General features: G+C 47.2%; 1 protein-coding gene across 3 annotated transcripts in view; it reads right to left on the bottom strand.

Moving 5' to 3' along the window:
- The window catches only part of SNAP25 (synaptosome associated protein 25), a 66,133-nt gene extending 52,821 nt beyond the window's left edge, over window positions 1-13,312 (bottom strand). The window contains exons 1-2 of one of the 3 annotated variants that reach the window (XM_040612098.1): window positions 13,158-13,306; window positions 7,300-7,407 (exon numbers count right to left, since the gene is read on the bottom strand). The gene's annotated coding sequence lies outside the window, so the exon portion shown is untranslated. Of the gene's footprint in view, window positions 1-7,299; window positions 7,408-13,157 lie in introns of all 3 variants that reach the window. The other 2 variants (XM_040612097.1, XM_040612095.1) reach the window with 2 other exon arrangements.
- Between the last annotated feature and the right edge of the window lie 1,829 nt (window positions 13,313-15,141).

Here is a 15,141-nt window from a genome sequence, read left to right as displayed (position 1 = left end):
TGAGGAATAGTGTTCAATGCTTCCTGAGCCTCTGTCCTATACTGTGCACTCCAGTTGCAAGCTGCACTTCCCTTGGAAAGGAGAGGCAGCTCCACAGCTTGTCTTTTGTGTAATGCAGCTATGCATTATTAAGTGTTTGCACTTAAGGCATTTGCTTTTTGAATAGGTTCCTTTGTTACTGTGTCCGCAGAGTTAAAAAGTGCTTAATTACTGCCAAAAAGACCTGTCTCTTCCTCTTAAAGTGTGTTTTTAAATCACTTGTTGTTAGGATCTCCACAAGGTGCCACTCAGGCTTGCTCTTCTGATTGCAGTGGTGCTGTACTGACTTACCCCAGCTAAGCATTTGGGACTAAATACTCAGTTGGACTGGGAAGTATTCTGCCACTGAAACAACTTCCTTTTCTTGTAGCTAGTGGTCTGATTATTTCAACACTGTAGGTTGTCTTGTTACTGGCATGATATGTCAGCTGAAGAAGGGCTGTCTCTGGCTGGTAGGACCTACCCATGGCATGTTCTTAGCCATCCTGTTGCTACAAGTCTACACAAGTGTTTTTGGCACATACCTATAGCTCTTTATGCATCAGAACACCCCTAGTCCAAGTGTTGGTCTAAAAGACTTTTCAAAACTGTTCTTACTTAGTTTTTTTGAATGTCCCATTTTTGCTGAAGACTTGACATTTGAACATTTTTCTATAATCCTTCCTCATTTTTTCTTTGCCCTATTCATAATTAGCAAAAAAAGAGGTTTTACTTTCTCTTTACCCACTGGAAGTGCAGATGAGATAGGAAGAAACATTCTTCCTACCCAAGTGAAGCATAACTGAAATGTTTTGAGAAATATCTGTATTAAAGAATTGCTTTCTTAATGTAATAACTGTCATTTTTCAGCAACAACACCCTTAAACCTGGAATTTTTCTGACAAAGCTCCCTGTTGCTCCAGAAGCTGACCCAGTTAGCGCTGTCTCAGCTCAACAGCCTGCGGTGGGTTGACCCTGGCGGAATGCCAGGTGCCCACCAAAGCTGCTCTGTCACTTTCCTCCTTAAATGGACAGGAGAGAGAAAATACAACAAAAGCCTTGTGGGTCGAGGTAAGGACAGGGAGAGATCACTCACCAATTACTGTCATGGGCAAAACAGACTCGACTTGGGGAAATTAGTTTAATTTATTACCAATAAAATCAGAGTAGAGTAATGAGAAATAAACCCCTAAATCTTACATCATCTTCCCCCAACCCCTCCCTTCTTTCCAGGCTCGACTTTACTTCTGATTTTCTCTGCCTCCTCCCCCTGAGATGCACAGGGAGACAGGGAATGGGGCTGAGGTCAGCTGTGCTGTCACACATGTTGCTTCTGCCGCTCCTTCCTCCTCAGGGGGAGGGGTCCTCACACTGTCCCCCTGCTCCAGCATGGGGTCCCTCCCACAGGGCAGAGTCCTCCACAACTTCTCCAACATGAGTCCTTCCCATGGGCTGCAGCTCTTCACAAACTGCTCCCCATGGGTCCCTCCCACGGAGTGCAGATCCACAGGCACAACCGGCTCCAGCCTGGGTCCCCTGCAGGGTCCCCGCAGGCGGGGTCCCCAGCCCTGTCCCAGCTCAGGCCCCCCTCCATGGGGCCACAGGCCCTGCCCGGAGCTGCTCCAGCACAGGCTGACCATGGGTCACAGCCTCCTTTGGGCACCCCCTGCCCTGGTGTGGAGCCCTCCCTGGGCTGCAGGTAGGGTTCTGCTCCTCTGTGGGCTCCATGGGCTGGGGCCACAGCCTGCCTTGCTGTGGGCTTCACCATGGGCTGCTGGGGAACCTCTGCTCTGGCACCTGGAGCTCCTCTTCCCACTCATTCTTGAAGGCCCTTGGCGTCTGCAGAGTTGTTCCTCTCACATAGTCTCACTTCTCTCTCTGGCTGCAGTTACACAGGGTTTTTTTCCCCCCTTCTTAAGTACATTATCACAGAGGTGCTGCCACCATCACTGATGGGCTTGGCCTTGACCAGCAGCAGGTCTGTCTTGGAGTCAGTGGGCATTGGCTCCATTAGACACAGGGGAAGCTTCTAGCATCATCTCACAGAAGTCACCCCTGTAGGCCCCCTGCCACCGAAACCTTGCCACACAAACCCAATACACAGCCACATTTATTTGACTGCTCTGGCAAGCTCCCCTGCTCTGGCAGCTGTGAGCCAGCCCAGGAGGCAAAGCTCTATGGTATTTAATTGTAGCTTGTGCTGCTGGACATCTTGTCCTGAGCAAAGCAGTAAACTATGAGACATGATCTTAAAAATGACTGTGGGTTTTTTCCCTCTCTCTCCCTCGCTCTGGCCCATAAAACCATTCATCTGAGCAACTGCTTATAAGCACAAGCACAGTGTTCACAAATCCCACCTCGCAGTGGGATCTCATCACTTCTGGTGATACCCTTTTTATAGTCTACCACTTTCATTCTCTCTCATGTCTTCAGCTGTAAGGCAATAATTTAACCCCCTATCTGGCACTATTAATTTGCACTGATAACTTCATGTCTCTTCTAAAATAGGCTTCTATTTCTGACACGCTTGAAAAAAGCGAGTGCCTTTTTTCAGTTTTCCAGCTAAAAGAAAAAAGTCTGAGCTCTACCTTGTGGTATCACAAACACTAGTTTGCTTTTATTTTCAACGTAAGTGCTGCAGAGCAAGTGTGTGTCTCAAATACCACAGTGAGCAGATAGCAGCCATTAACATTTTGCTCAGCTTAAACACTAACCACAAGGAAAAAGTTCTCACAAATACTGCCAGCCTGGTGTCTTGGTGTCTGTATATGCATCTATAAGACTTCACTGTGACAAAACTCTGGCTAGTTCTTAATTCTCCCCTTTTCTAGCATGGGCTACTTCATAATTTCCCTCTTTTCTCTTAACTTGCTGCAATCCTTAAGGGTAGTATAGCTTGAATACATGAAGAACATGTATTGCCTGCATAAACAATGTTGTGATATATCTGTGCTGCTCCTAGATGTCATGCCAAGTTGTAAGCCTGCATGTGAATGTCACCCCTCTGCTTCCCTCCCTAGGGTCTGCTCTTCCTCTGGCAGCAGGGCAGAGGAGACACAGGAGGAAGAGGAGAACATCCCCTCTCCATTTTTGCCTGCAGCTGGCAGTGCAGAGATCTTGAGTCAAGAATCAGACTTGGGGTAATAAGCAGCTAAGGTGGCTTTGCTTTGTCATTGGCCTGGCTTTTTTGCTAAGAGATCTGCTGCCAGAAAGATTGGCACTTGAGGAGAGTAGCCAGCAGAAAAGTTTAAGGTGAAGTCAAACACTGGAGTGTGAGCTTGGGTCGTGCTGCCTGCTGGTCAGGACTTTTCTTTCTCAGTCTGAAACAGTGGATTACAAACCTGTCCTTTAGGGTTTGTGCCCATCAACTGCTATAGGTTTTCTTCTCTTAGTGAAAGAGGTAGAAGTTTCTGCCCTCATGATATTAGGAGTAAGGGTGCGCCTCTGCACACCCTCTGCATTTTAAACTGCAAAGATTGAACAGAGGGTCGTGTTTGCTAAAGGGATGCAGACTGGACACCAGGACTGAGAAAATTTTATAACCTAACACTTCAGGGCACCGTTTAAGATGCTTTTACCAAACACTTGAGTATTGAAGTTTACTTTTAAAGTCTAGGTAATTGTCACTGGTGTACTGATAGGGAAAGACCAGCAACAAGGAGAATTAATCAAAAAGTCCATCCCGTCCTTTCTGCTATTTCAATTCACCTGGTTTTTGTCTTTTTTTGTGTTTGGGGTTTGTTTGTTTTGGCTTTGTTTTTTCATTCTCCTAGTTATTGTCTCCTCTTTTTTATTCTCTGGTCCACTTCTTCAGACTTACTGGTACAGCGGATCACTGTTTGGTTAAGATACAAGTAACTCTTCTAAGCCCAGGATGTGGCCTACCATGTTCAACAATAGTAGAAAGCTCGGTTAAATTTTGAAGGCTCTCTGACTTCTCTACTATGGAAAGTAGATTGTTTTGAGAAACAGATTCTGGATGCAGGCATGAAAGGAAGAGCTCTTTGTCTGGAGACCAGCTGAGTGTACAACACATTTCTTGGAAATGTCACCACAAAAACAGGCTAGACCGCAAAAAGAAAGTAAAGAAATTGAAATCCGTAAACAGCTCTGGAGTCTCACATTCTGTGTTTAAAAGTCTAATCTCCAGCACCAAAGAGTATGTTCTGGTCATTGAATCAGTGTCTTATCTCTTCACCTGCCAGGCTGCAGAATGTTTTAAAAGCTTTGTGACTAACCTCCTAAGTGCAAGGAAATTCTTTCTGGGGACAAGGAAAGAACAGAAATATAAGGGGGTCCTGACTGGGAAAGAATAGAGCTTCCAAGAATATGAATGTTGAAGAGGAAAGCAAGTGTTACTCCATGAAGAAATAGGAGTAACAATGGGGAAATCCACAGCAGGGCAGCAGCGGAGCTGTTCATCAATCTAAATAGCAGTTTAATAGCTTTGCAGATAAATGGTTGCATCCACAATAAAAAAATTTATTGGATTTCACTGTTCAATTAAAAACCATATATTGTCACATTCTCCACCATGGGCGATATTTGAAATCAAGATTGGATAATTGTACTGCTGGAGAAGCAGTTAATACAGAGAAGCCCTGTAGCCTGTGGGATGTTCTGTTTTATAGGGGGTTCGGCTCACTCATGGGTAACCTCTTCTGGCCTTATACTTAATGAACCAGTCAAAGAAGATGGAAATACTGGGGTCCTTGTAGCTGAGGGTGCTTATGTAGCAGGACCTAAGAGTTAACACTTCATCACCACCTGCACTGTGTTCCTACTCTCTTGTAGGAGTTTGTCCCTTTGTGTTCTGGGTGGCTCATTGCATCTGTCCATACCAGCATACTGAGACCCCTGCCTTTGAAAGGAGTCTTTCCTTGCACCTCCCTCTCTTGGCAGGGTGCTTTCCCTCAGAGCATTTGTGGAATATTAAGAGAACGGAAAGCTGAGGCTGGGTAAGGTGAGGTGGGCCTAGGAAGAGACCCTAGACTCCAAGAAACAAAAAGACAGCATAGTTACTGAGGCCTCCAGAGGACAAGAGGTGCTGCTAGGCTCTTCTGTCACATGGTAACATCTATCATCCCGTTCAACACTGCAACATTAAGTGCCCTGGGCACTAATCCGGGAGTTGGGGTACTACAGCAGCCTAACACCTTTTTTGTGATGTCTGCAGCTCTCTTGCATTCTTATTTGTCAACCTGTTGGAAATGCACACCAGCTCTTGTTTACCAGGGTTAGAAAATAATCTTCAGAGCCTAAGAGTTGCTTCAGGAGCAGCTATTTTGTACTATTTAGAACAATTAATTAAGAAAAAGGGAACTAGGCAATGCACAGATTTTAAAATGCCCTGCTAATATTAAAAATTTGAGACCTGCAGATGGTCCTACTCTTTGTAACACAAGTGGTCTAGGACATTTTCAATTATACTTAGTGCATTCCTGGCGCCTTGAGGGTTTTTTCTGCTGTCTCTTTCTTGATGTGCTCATCTCTAAAATGAACTGAACTGACAAGCCTTCACCACACCAGAGCCATCCAGGCCTTTTTTCTCTCCTCTCTTTTTTTTTAAATAAGAAAAACCTCTTAGGAAAATCAGACTTTAAGAGACTTGCCATCTTATCTAGTCTCTTGTGAACACCAACAGCTGCGTCATATAATGCCCTTCATGAATTCAGGCAGCACCATTTTGAAACCTTTTGCTGCTGTTGGCCTTCCTGTCTCTTGCTCCTCTCTATGAAAAAGACATATATTTTCAGGAATTGCAAAAACAGGTACCATATCCTAAGAACACGTTTTTAATGGCAAAATCCCATAGGAAATCCTTCAAAAGGCTAGGCAACAAATACACATTTCCATACAGCTGAGCAAATAAAAGAAATGCTCCTCTGGGGAGAACAGCTGTTAGAAGTCAGTGGTGAATTTCAATTTAATTGGGTTCACATACCTTAGATTGTTTCTTCAGGGCTTTTCACATACTTGAGTGTCACTTAGGTGAATACTCTCTGGAAAAGCAAATGTTTGGCTGAAATACTCAAATAGTCACAAAACGTATCCTGGCTGTATATTCAGCTGTCACGTTACCAGTTTGGAACCAGTGCTGTTGAAGAGAGAGGACTCAGTCCCACTCTCCCGTTGCAGCTTAATGCAGCCTTGGCAAAATGCATGGCTCTGGCAAACTCATTGTCTTGTGTTATACCAGGCCATGAGAGCACGATCAAATGAGTGAATGTTTCATCTGCCTTCTGGTCTGAAATCTCTTTCTTCCTTTGCTATCATGAATGTAATACTAATAATCTGGGTTTATATGGCACCTTCCAGCCAAGCCTTTTACAAACCTGAAGGGGTTTGTAAACATGTGTAACAGCCCTTTGAATGCTAAGCAAATGATAATCACCTATGTTGGGAGGATGTTGCATTTTACAGGTACCAGTTTTTAGGTCAGCATCCCCAGGCAGTGGAGACTGCTATGCCCTAATAAACATACAAATACCTTTCCAAAGATACACATACTGGTCCTAAGATGAAGCTGAGGAATGCAAGCCAAAAGTTGTTTTAATCTCAAGTCTTTCTTCTGTGGATGGAGGTAATTGAGACACTTGACAGAGGTTACATTAATTTAGTATCTGATACTTGCACCTGACTCCAGATATTCTGGATGCAGCCCCTGTGATTTAATCACTAAAACACAGTATCTGAAGCTAAAGTGACTGTTACTGAATGTCTCTAGTCCAATAAATTGCAATAGCTTTCTTACTGTTTTCTGCAAGAACAAATTATTCCTAAGAGATGTCTGTGCCTAATAAATAGAGAACAGAAATTTCTCTCCTAACAATGTCAGTCACCTACGGGGTCAGTGCTGTTCAGCACAGGCAGCCCTGAGCTCAGAGAGGTGTGTGTCCATGTCCATACCACGTGGTGCAGAGGCGTACCAGGCAGGAGCAGTGCTGCACTGAATCAAACAGCAGTTCCCTGATGGCTGCAGAAAGGCAAGCTTGTCTAAATCCTTTTGAGGTGTCTAAGGATGTGAATGAGGACCAGACTGAACCAAAAAATACTAACGTAGAAGGGAAAAAGAAAACTTTAATTTGCATCTAAAGCATGGTGAAGCTAATTTTAGTACCTTTTCTTTTAAAAGATGCTTAAATATGCATGGAAGACTTCTGTTCCTGTTTAAGAAAAAAATCAGTGAATGGTAACAGTATTTTGACAGATCAGCTTTTCTGAAGAAGTATACTTTTGTTTCATGACATTTTTTAGAGTAGCTGGAGGAAATATATTTACCTCTGTAGGGCGGATCAATGAACTGGCATCTGCACAGTTCCACTGTGAGCTATAATTTCCAGGAGAGGGGAAGGAACCAAAGGAGCAGTTGGCACATCTTCCAAATAACTGGTTTATACAAAAGGAAAAATATATTACTTCTTCTGGTACAACTGTATTGCAACCCAGAAACAGAATTCTTCTCCTTCAGGTGGAGAGTAATTACAGCAAATAAATACATCATGACAAACACGATAGCTGTGATGTGATTGGAGCCTTTAGTTTTCAACCCACGCCACACTAGCCTTCCAGTCTCTTTGACAATCTAGTGACTGTGAAAGCCTTTGGAGATTTGCTGCCTGGGATTTTTAGTAAGGGTATGCTACTGAGAAAATGTGAGAGATGGAAGTGATCTATGTTAAATCACAAACGTGCCCTACCAAGCACTCTGCAATGCCTTTGTATGTGCAGCTCCCTGTTAATTGCTAGGTTTTGAGTAAGAAATAACAAATCTTGCATTAATTTCAAAAATCACCTACATGAAGCATCCTTTTTTAATGTCTAGGATGTACATTTTAGTTGTTAACACTGACACAAGCTATGATAACTATCATTTTGCTCATGGATTCTACCAGTAAACCCTGGCATAATAACTGTGTCATATTAAAAGCACAAGGAAAACCATAATTATAATAAAAATGTATACAAACTGTTCCCCTCTTTTTGTTTTAGAAATGTGTACAGTGACACTTGACTTCATTCTTTCCTACTTCTAATCTACCGATAATATGTCTTAGTAGTCAAACATTAAAAATACTGCCTTAAAGAACATGATGGAAGAAGCATAATTTTCCTGTGCATTTATTGGAACGCAGGAAAACTTCCCACAACTTTCCAATTTGGAAGAAAAATGAATGGCTACTGCCAGGAAGCGCAGTCTTTTAAATCGAACTGCACCTGGAACTGCAGGCTTGGTTTTGTTCCACATCCAGTGATACAGTTCTGACTTCTTCTGCACACTAATGGCCTCTAGGAAAAATTCAGCTGTGTCCTGGGTTTTACACCATGTAAAAAGTTCTGCTGGTGTTATGTACCAGCAGAGTGCAGCAGAACCCAACCTGAAATGCAGCCATAACATGCAGTATTCCTCCTGTGCTGCTTCATCATTGCTTACTGTCACCATTTCTGAGGCAGACTAACTATATGAACCTTGTCTGTGGGAATCTGTGACAATGAAACCAGGCTGGTAGAAAGTAGGGTTTGGGGGGATGGCATTTCCAGTTACTTCTGTTTACGGAAAAACCTGCTCCTTCAGCAAGTATACCCATTTCTGTTTTAAAACTTGAACGATGAGCCCCAGCTTTGGAGCTTATCAGCCTGTAGTATAGCACAGCACTCAGCTACACTAATTCACACCAATCAACAATGTGGGCCAATAATAAGTTAAATCCCATTTTAAAAGTGAAATAGAACATTGTTAGCTATAAAAAAATAATAATAAAAAAAAAAACTTTTTCCCTTTTAAATAGCCAGACAGAACACAGGTTGGCCAGTATTAACTTCCAGCTTTCAAAGGCCAGGAATGGCCATGATTAATTACTTAATATTTCCTTCTACTTCTCCCTGTGCTTGTATTAGAATTCAGCTTTCTCCAGCAGGTAAGATAAGATACCATATCTCACCTTATTAAAAAGAGAAGAAAAGAAAAAGGTTATAATGCAATGATTGAATTCTCTTTAGAATTACAGCATGTCAGTATATTTCAAGAGGATATGTACATAGCACTTATTTCCCTTTGAAAAACCTAAACTGCCAAAAGTTCTCTTTGTTACAAGCCCCATAAAATCATGTGCAGGGTTTTCTCTTGGACTGCAGGGCTGATAAATATGCACCCATTGCTGGGAATAAAAAGCTTTCCATACCCTGCATTCACCTGTAGCAGCACACGGCCTGACTGGTGAGCTTATTCAGAGCCTCATGCAAAGCCTGCCTCACCAGTGGAAGTATTTTCCCTGATTTCAACTGACTTTGGATTAGACTTCTTGGAATAATCAAAATCAGGAATCCGCTCATCATCCTTTACAGCAGGGTCCTAATGCTTTGCCCAAGTTTGTGTTTCTTTCACCACAGTGCTCTTTAGTGGCAGTCAAAAAAAGGATTGTAGGTGATGGTAGATGAGGTAAGTGATGAGGAAATAACAAATGAACACAATGAAAGATGTAAAGGCAAAGCTAAATTTCCTTTGGAAAAAACAGGCCAAGTGGTTCAAACACTCCCTCCAGGCCATTCAGATCCACTTTTGAGTGTCACAACATCAGCCACAGGGCCATCATAAAGCAGGAAAAATAAATTGAGCCTATGAAGTTGACTTTCTTTATGCTTGGTGGAAAGTCCTAGAAAATTTAGTGGGATATGGGGCAGCATGTTGAAAACTAGGATCTGATGAGAGGAAGATTTTGCTGGTGGATATGTGTATCTAAGTATTTCTGGAGGGAGTAACAATAGGGTGATAGACAAGAACTAGGAGTATAACTTGTGCATTTTGGAGAAATGCTTGTTGCAATATAATGCAGCAAGCTAAATCTGCAAGGTCAATAGGGAAGAAAGCCAGAGTTTATTGAAGCTAAGGGCAAAGATATCATTTAAGGTTCAAAAATAATAAGGTAAAAAGAAACTATTTTTGATAACTGCTGGCCTTGGCAAACTATATCGAGCACTCCCAGAAGTAGATATGTGAGCCCTGGTGCCCGCTCCAAAGTCCAGCTTCCTAGAGGTAATTGTGATCTGCCTGAGATCTGCATTCTGCTGCAGCTTTCAAGCAACGCATTATTCTTCTCTGTGTTAGATGCTCTAAAATGCTTGAACAAGTCTATTGTTACAGCTTGCCTGGCACTCACCCAGCCCAAAGGTGACTGCATCGGTAATGGTGGATGAAACTTCATAGACAGAAAAATGCACTCTTTCCAATGAAAGCTGCAAAGTCAGTCTATATTTGTTGTGGTTTTACCTAGCTTATAACCCTAGAAATCTCCGAAATTTGTGTGTGTGTGTGTATAAACATGTGCAGATGAAAGTACTGTGCTTATATTATAAAGAGTTGTGACACAGATGTAGGAAAAAATACAAGAAAAGGAGTAGTTGTGTGACAGCAAGCCGAGGCAAAGGTAAATCAGTTTCTTTTCCTAGGCTTCCCTACATTCCTGAAAGAAACCATTAACAAAGTGAGCCCTACACTGTGCCACATAGTTTCAATTTTTCCCCAAGGGTTGCTACATATGCAGAAGCTATAGCCTTGTGACACAGAGACATAAAAGTTTCTGAAATTGTTCATACTGACAAGAAAGTATGTTGTTTCATTACCTTGCTCAGTTAAAACAGTGCAAGCATTAGGTAGAGACCATGCTTTATTTACCTTAGCACTTCAGTCTTGCTGTTTGTTGCCATACCTAAAGCGTACAGAGACAAATGAAAAGCTTTCCGTTGACCCGAAAAGCAGCTCCCACCTCCAGTGCAATAAATCTGCAGATTGGAGCTGCATCTCGTTAGATGTATTTTGATGGTTCGGTACTGGCTGGATTCTGCAGTTCTTTCTTTCACTGCCCCTGTGAGTTCAGTGGTCACAGAGCCTGGTCCTGAATGCTCCTGGAAATGCCACGCTAATTTTGTAGTCCGTGGTAGAAAGAAAGTTAAACTGTATTTATTTGGGGGTTGCTATTTAGCTGCATGTTGTTTCATAACATGCTGAGTTTCTGCAACTCCTCCTGACTTCAGAGGCAGCCTCAAGCTCTTGCTTTTGCAAATCAGGCCTATTTGCACCTTTGGTTTTGTCACCTCTGTTGTCTTTCTGGCGCTGCTCCTAGGTATCAAACTCTTCAGTGGTCACCTCCTGGCTGCCCCTTCTGCACTATGCAGTAGCAATGGAAAACCACTGCTGCTTTTTCCTAGATTCCTGGCATCTTCGCCCATGATGCAGGGGCATGCAGGGAGATGGGGACCTAGGGGAGAGTCGCTTCCCCAGCTATACCCACCCCAGGCACTCATCTCCCAGATGGCCCCATCCCTTCCCTTGCCACCCTCAGGGATGGCTGCACCATGCCGTCCTCATGTTGCCACGGTTGATGGGAGAGCTGCTCCATGACCAGAGCTAGGACAGGGTGGGGGGTATGGGACAAGCATGTCCTTGCAGATGCTGCAGCCAGGACTGGCAGCAGCCAGGTATGGGTTGTGGGGCTGCTCTGCCACCCCCGGGCTGCGCTGCAGACCAGCCCCCCCCCCCCCCCCCCCTCCCCCCCCTTTCAGCTGGGAATGAAACCAGCAGCAATTATTCAAACACGTAAATCTGGCAGATCCCTAGGCCCTGGTTTGACGCAGCTACGCAGCACAGTGTCTGGACGCACAGCCTGACCCCCCTTCTCCCCTTGTTTATTTGCCCCGCAGAAAGCAGCGAAGTTCCTAACTTCGCCAGCAATGAGCCGCAGTGAGGGGGCTGGGGACACTGGGGTGCTGGGGAGCAGAAAGGACGGCTGGGGGGAGGACTGCCAGACCAGAGGAGCCGGGGCCCGCAGCGCGGTGCGGCTGGTGCCTGGCCGTGATGGGGCAGCACGTTACATAAGGCGGCGGGCTCTGCACCGCTCTGCAGCGCGGCCGCGGAGGGCGGGGGGGACGGACGGGACAGGGCCCAGCCCCCCCACCCCCCCCCACCCCCCCCCATCCCCCCCGGCTTGGCAAGCCCCCAGCCCCCGGGCGCGCAGAGGCACCAGAGCCCGCGGCAAGTGCCGTGCGGAGGGGTGGGCGCCGAGGGCCCGGAGCGCGGAGATTCCACAGGCGGGGGAAGCCCCGGGGGGCTGCTGCTGACCCCCGCGGGCAGTGCCCGGCCCCGGAGGGACCCTGCCGGCTGGCTGTTATGTAACGCCCCGTTTCCCATGCAGAAATACCTCTCCACCCGCGAAAGGGCAGGGAGAGAGGCCGATGTGCTGAACGCCGATGAATTTCACGAACTCAAGCTATTTGCCTTTCTTTCTTTTTTCTCCTTTTCTTTTTTTTTTTTTTTTTTTTTAAAATTTCTCCCTCTTCGCACTCTGAGCTGCCGGGGGACCGCGTACAACCACAACTGTTTCTGCCTGAGGTCCTATCCCGGAACGACCGAGCACCGCCGCTTTCCCATCGGGGACGGCGCTCCCCGTGTGCCATGGCGGGGTCTTGCCGGGGAGGGCAGCCCGGGGGGAGGCGCGGAGCCGCAGGACGCTGCAGTACGCCCGCCTCCGCGGCGCGGCCAGCCTTGCGCGCTGCCGGCGGGGGGGCGCCGCGCCAGCCTCCGCGGCCGGTCAGGGGCCACGGCGGCCGGCGCTCTCCGCGGTGCCGACCCGCGGGGCGGAGGGGCCCGGTCGCTGTCCGCGGTGCTGACCCCCGCCTCCTTCCCGCCTCTGTCCGCGGTGCTGAAGCGCCGCCGCAGCCCGGCGCGGTGCGACGCGGGAAGGGCGCCGCAGTGCCCCGGGCGGCAGCAGCCCAGTCCGGCCGAGCCGGGCAGCGCGGTCGCGGGCCCTCCTTCCCGCTCCGGGGGGAATGGCGCTGGTTCCCCTTCTCCTCCGACCTCCCGCGGGCTTCCCTTCTCCTCCGGCCTCCTGCCACCCGCAAGCTAGCCTGGCACGGCGGAGAGGCAGAGCCCGACTCCCTCCCCTGACTCCAGCCGGCGACGAGGCTGGCGGCGAAATTACACCCCTTTTCCCTGCCTTCCTCCATCCCCGTAGCAGCCCAGAGGCTGGAGACAAAAAGCCGAACAGGTCCCTCTTTAAATATATCCTTTTTTTTGATTTCATTTTCGTAAATACCGTCCCCTCCCCCCTGAGCAGCCGGTGCCCTCGGTGGTGTCCCACCCTTACCTCTGCTTATGGAGCGCTACGCCGGGCCGCGGCTGCGGGGTCGGTGGGTCGGTGCCGCAGATGGGAGGCAAGGACAGCCGCTGCTGACCTCCCCGGGTCTCCTTCTTCAATGGATCGGGAGCCGTGCCCTCATCAAAGATGGCCGTCCGCTCCTACGTCAGCAGCTTTTAATAGCCCTCCCCGGCGGGAGGGGGGGGGGTAGGGGGGGGGGAGGCGGGAGCTGGAGGGGGGCAGAGAGGGCCGGGCGGGCTTGAGTCATCACCGCTCCGCTGCACCGCTCCGCGCATCGCGCACCGCCGGCGAGGCGGCCCCGCCGCCTCTCCGCAACCGCCCCTCTGCGGCCTCCCTGGGCGCGGAGCGGTGCGGTGCGGAGCGCAGCGCCCGCGGGCCGGGGCCAGGGCCGGGGCCGGGGCTGGGGGCTGAGCGCGGCTGCGGGCGAACAGCCTGGGGAGGGGGGAAGGGGGCCTCCTGCAGCAGTGATTTCCTCCGCCAAAGGGGTGGTCCGAAGAGGGTATCCCTCTGAAGTCCCCGGTACTCCATATATGGCCAACCTACGTGGGCTTCTATTTTTATGTGTGAATTCTTCCTTCTCTCCTTCTTTTTATTTCTCAAAACATGCTGCCAGGGGTCTGGGTGTGTTGATCTGATTATTCCCCCTCTCCTCCCTCCCCTAAGTAAGAGCAGCCAAACACGAGCAAATCCACGGTTAAGGACATGTGTTGTAACTGATCATTTGAGGGACGGGTTCAAAAATGAGAGAGAGAAATTAAAAACAAACAAAAGCCTGGGCACGTACATGCATACACACAGCAGAGTGAGCACATCCCACTGCTGCCGAGGAAGAAAACGGTAACTCTGTTCCAGGAAAGAGCCTGGCTTATTTATAACGGATTAATTAAAATATTCATTCAGAGTGTACCTAATTTAGAGCAAATGGAGCTGTCTCCACTGTGATTTCTAATGGGGAGGAATTCCTTTCATTTCATACAAAATGTTGTATTTTTGTAAAATTTATCTCTTAATGGGAATTTTAATGAAGGATGGGGATTGCATCTGAAGTGCGACGCTCCTTCATAACCTCAGTCATCTCTTCCTTTTCATTCCACAAGCCTTCATGTGTTCATTTATGGAACCATCCAGACCTACAGACAAGTAGCAATGCCTCCCTCTTCGCTGTCTGAGCCTCTCCTGTGAGCAATAACTGAGCACTGGCTATGTTTAACTCTGACACCATGCATACAGGCTTTTCTAAATAGTCTGCGGACTGATGGAGTCAAAACACCAGTCCCATATTAGCAATAATTCTACCCTTATCGTATTTTTTCCCCCTTTTGACATGACAAGGAAAACCGGAAGAGAGGGAAGGCTATGCAGCTGAATTTTGGAGTGCGTTCATCTCGTGTTATGGTTGTATGGGGGTGGGGGAGGGAAGGGGAGGGGAGGGAAGGGGGGGGGGGGAAGGATAGAGAACTGCGGGTGATTCCTCCTCCCCTGCTCTGTAGTTCCCCACAGAAAAACGTGACTGTAGATCGTGCTTTGCAATTCTCACCCTCTCCTACGAAAATATGTCCTTCAGTCTCATTTGGAAGGAAGCAGTCAAAAGTTTGCTAAATATACAACAAAGGAATTCTCAGGCAAGAGGGGCTCCCTGCTGCATTAGAGTATCTAATGAGCTGTGCACATGAAAACCGCAGGGAAAGGGAGAACCTGTCAGGTTTAAGGGCTGTAAATACAGACTAACGGTGTAAGATTAACACTGTGCAGGCACACACACACACACAGGTGAGGGATCTGGAACAGCAGTCTGATAATGAAACAGTTTTAGTGTCATAAATGGCAGTTTGGGAAAGCAAACCTTTTCTGGCCAGCTCATGCATGGGTTAATAGTACCCAGCACTTCAGTTAGGTATGCACTGCAGATGGCGAGAGGAATCCCAGAGTGAGTCTTGGTCTGAAATCCAGGCTGTCCGTGCGCACGCATTGT

The sequence above is a fragment of the Falco naumanni genome, chromosome 12 (assembly GCF_017639655.2).
Source record: "Falco naumanni isolate bFalNau1 chromosome 12, bFalNau1.pat, whole genome shotgun sequence".
NCBI lineage: Eukaryota > Metazoa > Chordata > Aves > Falconiformes > Falconidae > Falco > Falco naumanni.
The sequence above is the reverse complement of the archived record's forward strand: the minus strand, read 5'-3'. Positions and strand labels throughout refer to the sequence as shown.